Source organism: Elephantulus edwardii, unplaced genomic scaffold (assembly GCF_000299155.1).
Source record: "Elephantulus edwardii isolate Elephantulus edwardi_28Jun2011 unplaced genomic scaffold, EleEdw1.0 scaffold00007, whole genome shotgun sequence".
Lineage (NCBI taxonomy): Eukaryota > Metazoa > Chordata > Mammalia > Macroscelidea > Macroscelididae > Elephantulus > Elephantulus edwardii.
The window spans coordinates 21,846,763-21,852,762 of NW_006399757.1; positions in this window are offsets into that span (position 1 = coordinate 21,846,763).

The following is a 6,000-nucleotide window of genomic DNA, read 5'->3' on the forward strand; positions in this document are numbered from 1 at the left end:
AAACACTGAATGGTTCAAAATCAAGTAAAGGGTATATTAGGGATACATCCTTTCTCCATACCTTTTCAATATATATGGAGAACAGATCATTTAAGAGGCTGGACTTTATAATGAGAAATGTGGCATGAGGAAAACTCATCAACGACCTGTATTATGCAGATGGCATAACCTTGCTTGCTAAAACTGAGGAGAATCTGAGGCATTTGCTATAGAAGGTCAAGGACTGCAGCCTTAAATATGGCTTGAAATTAAAAATCTAGAAAACAAAGATTCTCACCTCTAGGCCAATTGGCAGCACCATAATGGAGAAGAGATTGAGACTGTTGATTTCAGCTCGCTTGTTTCCACAATAACACTTTTGGTACCAGCAGAAAGGAAATAAAAAGACAAATTGCATTAAGAAAATCTGTTGTCAGGGACCTCTCCAGAGTGCTGAAGAGCAATAAGGTCAGTCATGAGACTATGGTGTGTCTAATCCGGTTATGTACTTCATAATTACTTGTTATGCATCAGAGAGCTAGACAATGACTAAGGATGATAAAAGAATCAATACCTTTGAGTTTTGGTGCTGGAGAAAAGTATTGAACATGCCATGGACTGCCAAGAGAACAATCAGGTCTGTCTTGAGAGGGTGAAATAAAATTATTCATTGGAGACTAGGATTTTGAAGCTTCACCTCATGTACTCTTGGGCATGTTGCCAGGAAGCACCAGTCCTTGGAGAGAGACATCATGCTTGGAAGGTGGAGGAACAGCGCAGAAAAGAAAGACCCTAGATGAGATGTATTAACACAGTTACTGGAGCAATGAGGGCAGATATGTCTGAGACAGTGAAATTGGCTCAGGATAGGAGAGGGTTCAGATCTATCGTGTATAGGGTCACTGTGAATGGAAGGTGACACAAAGGCACTTAACAACAACGGGCTTCTAAAGAGAAGACAAATCTTTCTTGGAAGAACTGCAGCTAAAATGTTCCCTAGAAGAGAGGATGGTAAGAATTCAACTCACATATCTTGAGTTTGTTATAAGAAGGTGCCAGTCCTAGGAAAAGGCATTGTGCTTGGAAAATAGAGGGTGAGTAAAAGAGAAAAAGGTCCTCGACAGAATGGATTGACCTAATGACCACAGTAGGCTTGAGCATAATGAAGCAGTGGGAGAGATTTCATACTGCTGTCCCTGGAATCACAATACGTGGGAGCCGATTAATGGCATATAAACAACAAATATGCACATAATGCAGGCACAGATACTGTAAAAGATGGAGTCAAAGAGGGTCCAAGTCATGTAGGATATTGTGATTCTGGGTAAAGAATAAATAAAACTTTATTTTAAATGTTATGGAAAAAAGAGTATTTTAAATAGGGAAGATACATCAGATTTGCATTTTAAGTATTTACTGTTTTAAAGTGGCAAGAGTGATGCATAGAACTTAGATACAAGGCTGTGAAAATAGTCTTGGCAAGATGGACTGAGAGGAGGTGGAAGATTTGGATATGCTTTAGAGAAAAGGTTGAAAAGATTTGCAACACTGTTCGATTAGAGGGCGTAAAATTAGAATAAAAATAACTCTTGTTGAGTGAGATGTGTATGTTTGCCATGTAAAGATGTGAAAATAGTAGTCTAATACATGAGGTTGGAATTCTAGGAGAATTGAGGTTGGTGGAGGTGGAAATTAGCATGTACTCACCATAAGAGAAATTATATATATAAAATATTTTATATGTATATATGTAAAGTATACATATATAAGAGAGAATGAGATTCAGAAGACTATCTTGGTTTCATAGAAGCAAAATGGATGGTTTCTTCACGTAATTGGGATTATCAGGCTCTTCTTCCCCTAAAAAGGCATAGAAGGGGAAAATGAAATGGATCAAATTGCTGATGAAAATATTCTAGATAGAGAACACAAAACTTTAAAGGACCTAGAAGAAATCCATTAGTGATGGAGCAAATGGTAAAGGTGATGGATGTTTGTTGAGGGAGGGTGCTGGCAGCTAGGGTGAAAGATCCTGGTGGAGAGAAAGAATCACATGTTGGAGGGGATTGTAAATTACAGCTTTTAAGCCAAGGAGTGACTTGATCAAAAGATGCTAAATTACATAGTAATTTCAAGCATGAACTCTGTGGGCAACTATAGGGAGGGGGTAATTATAATTTTTTAAAATTTGTATGGAATACAGGCCTTCCCCCCCTTCCCCCCACCTTTCGAGCCCTAGTGGCCTAGTGGTAAGAACCTGCACTGCAATCCCAACTGCAGGTGGTTTGAATCCACCAGCTGCCCTGAGGGAGAAGGATGGGCAGTCTCATCCCTTATGATTTACTGCCTGCTGGAGGTCAGCTATTGGTTGGTTCGGACATGATGGCACATAGCAACAGCTGTGGAAACATGAGAAGTTAAATAGTCCTTTGTATCAATTTACCTATAAGTGAGACCAAATTTCTAGAATTATTGTGGGACATAAATGGATTTACAGTACTTAAAAATTGCCCAAACACTTATACTGGCCCTAAAAAAGTTAACCTTGATTATCATATTTAAGTATCTAGAACAGAATCAATTAGAAAAGTCAGACAGCATCTACCATATTTAGGAGTGATACTGGGAAACTTAGAAGCCGCCACTCTTAACACCTTACTTAACATCTAATAATTACTCTAATTGCTTTAATTCTAATTGGAACCACTAACTTTCTCTTAATAGAGCTCTGGTGGACTAGTAGAAAAGGAGTTCACTGCTAACCCAAAGGTAGGTGGTTCAAATCCACAACAGCTACACTAGAGAAAGACTGGCAATTTCCTGTTTGTGATTTACAACCTCTGAAAACTTGCTGGAGGGTCAGCTATGGGTGGGTTCTGATTCCACGGAACATAATAACAAATAACATCTTCCTCTTAAGCTGCATTTAAGGACCAGTTTGAACTAGTCTCTAAGTGAAGTGTGTAGAAGTGACACTTGTGACCAAAAGATTACCTCATGGAAAAGCTGAGAAATGTATCCTGTCTAATACTATGTGATGTCTATTATTCTGGGAGTCTTTGTGAGATAGACCATCTTGAAGGTCTGACTGCAAGAACACCTTATTTCTGTAGCCCTATCTAGAGATCTTAATCCCAGGAAAACCTTGCCTCTTCTCAGAAAAATATTTCATGTGTAAAGCTTTATTAGCAGTTGTTGTTGTTATATGTCATCGAGTTGCTTGTGACTAATAGTGACCTTGTGTACAGTAGTACTGGGTTCTCATTTCAAGATCAATATGCTTTTGATTTAGAAATTGGATTAGGTATTCTGAGAAGTTGCAGGAGGAATTATAATTGGAAATGGGTCAAAACGGTGGCTTGAAGGATGGAAGATGGGGACTAGCTGCCAAAATCAACACCTACATGCAAAGGGCTAGACAGGATATATCAGTACAGAAAAGATGCTATAAGTACAGGAAAGTGTTGGAGGTTATATACACAACGGGGGCTCTGTTTGCCTAATGGGTGAGTTGTGCTGCCAACTCAGATACAGATATTTGGAATCCACTAGCTGCTCTGCAGGAGTAAGATGGACAATCTCCTCCCATGTGACTTCTTGTTGTTGTTGTTGTTGTTGTTAAGTATCATCGAGTCGCAGGTGACTCATAGCGACCCTACGAAGGAGAGTCCTCGACACTTGGGTGCCTTTAATCCTCTCTCCAGGTTCATAGGGTTTCTGGAGGCAAGCTATTATGGAAGTGGACCCATGTGACTTACAGCATCTAAAAGCCCTCTGGAGGCCAGCTGTGGGTTGGTTAAAACTTGATGGCAATGGAATAGAAACAGATAATAGTACAGGGAAGAGGAGCGAGAAAACTCATCAGCAGCTAAATGTGAACAGCTGATTGAAGGAATGGTCATAATTGAGAAATATGTCAACTATCTGAAAAAATCCAGACATTACAAAGTCAGTACTGAGATCTCGATAGGGTCAGAAAAACTGAGACCTAAAGCTATGCAGAACAGTCTATGGTCACTGAGAGGGTGTGTTTGGAATTTGCGCGGGTTAGCACGTGTATTTAGATAGGTATTTGCTTGTTTGTTTCATTTCAGTAGCTGTGAGAGGTAGTAAAGAGTTGTGCTGCCAACTCAAAGGCGTGTGGTTCGAATTTACCAGCAGCTACAAAGGAGAAAGATGGGCAATCCCCTGCAATTTACTGCCTCTGAAAAATCCACTGGAAGGTCAGCTATGAGATGGTCCAACCATGATGGTGCACAACAACAACAACAAATATTGTTGACTGAAAATAAGAAGTAAGAAGAAAAAGGAGGGAGGGAGGGAAATTAAAGTGAGGGTGAGAGCAGTGAATGAGAGATGGACAAACAAGACAGACAGACAGAGACTGAGGAACCAGAGACAGCATTATAGGTCTTGAAGTAAAGTAATAACATTAAGTGGACATATAAACAAAAAGGTTCTTTGTACTTAAAGGTGACCCGGCAAAGTTTGTCCTAAGAAACAAAGGTGAAATCACTGTTTAGCATCCCTGTTATACCATGTCATTAACATACCAAGACTTTTAAAAAAAAAATACAGGTATCTGTTGTTCAATGCCCATGACGTGTTTTATGAACAAGAATGCTATATGATTTGGACGTTGTGTGAAATCCATATTATGTATAATATATCTAATTTTTAAAAACCCAACAAAACAACCTATTGTCATCGAGTGGATTCCAACTCACAGGTGCTCTCTACCAGTTTCTGAGGCTGTAATCTTTGGAGAAAGCTTTCCATCTTTCTCGAATAAAGTCGTTGGATTAGAACCACTGCACCTTTCTGTTAGTAGGTCAAAATGTATCACACATTGTTACTACTGTTATTGTTATGTGTTGTTGAGTCACTTGCAATTCATAGTGACCTTATGTGCAACAGCTCTGAATTGTGCTATCTGCTGTGTCAATTTTATTGTCTCTGACAGAACTACCTCCATTACCCCAGTCACTGAATCAATCAATCTCATCGAGGGTCTTCCTCTCTTATGCTGTCCCTCCATCCTCCCAAGCTTGATGTTCTCATGACTGGTCACCCCTTGCAACATGCCCAAAGTATGTCAGACGAAGCTTCAGAATCCTTGGCTCAAGGAGCAGCTTGGTTTCACCATCTCCAGGATGAATCTGTTTGTTCTCCTGGTACATTCAATATTCTTCTCTAGCACCACAGCTCAAAGGCATCAATTCTTCTATCATTCCTTAGTCATTGCCCAGCTTTTTTATGCATAACAAGTAATTGTGAAGACTATGGCCTAGATCAGGCAGATTTTGGTCTCCAGACTGACATAGCTCTTCAGTACTTTGGAGAGGTCCCTGACAGCAGACTATCCCAGTGCAATCTGTCTTCTGATTTCCTGTCTACTAGTACCAAGGGTGTTGATTGTAGAGCTAAAGAAACTAAAGCTGTTAACAATCTCAATCTCTTCTCCATCTGTCATGGTGCTGCCAATTGGCCCAGTGGTGAGAATCTTTGTTTACTTGAGGTTAAGCTTCAATCCATATTGCAGACTACAGTTCTAGACCTTCTGCAGCAAGTGCTTCAGGTCCTCCTCAGTTTTAGCAAGCAAGGTTGTGTCATCTACATAATGCAAATTGTTGATGAGTCTTTCAACCGTGATGCCACATTCCTCCTAATATAGAGCCCAGCCTTCCAGATGATCTGTTCGTCATATAGATTGAAAAGATATGGAGATAAGACACATCCCTGGCATACACTTTTCCCAATTTTGAACCATGCTGTGTTTCCTTGCTGTAGTCTGACGACTGCCTCTTGGTCCAAGTATAGGTTTCGCCTAAGCACAATCAAGAGTTCTGGGATTGCCATTCTTCTCAGAATCAGCCACAGTTTGTTGTGATCCACACAGTCAAATGCCTTTGCATACTCAATGAAACACAGATAGACATTCCTCTAGTACTCTCTGCTTTCAGCCAAGATCCATTTAACATTGGCTATAATATCCCTAGTGCACGACCTCTTCTAAATCCA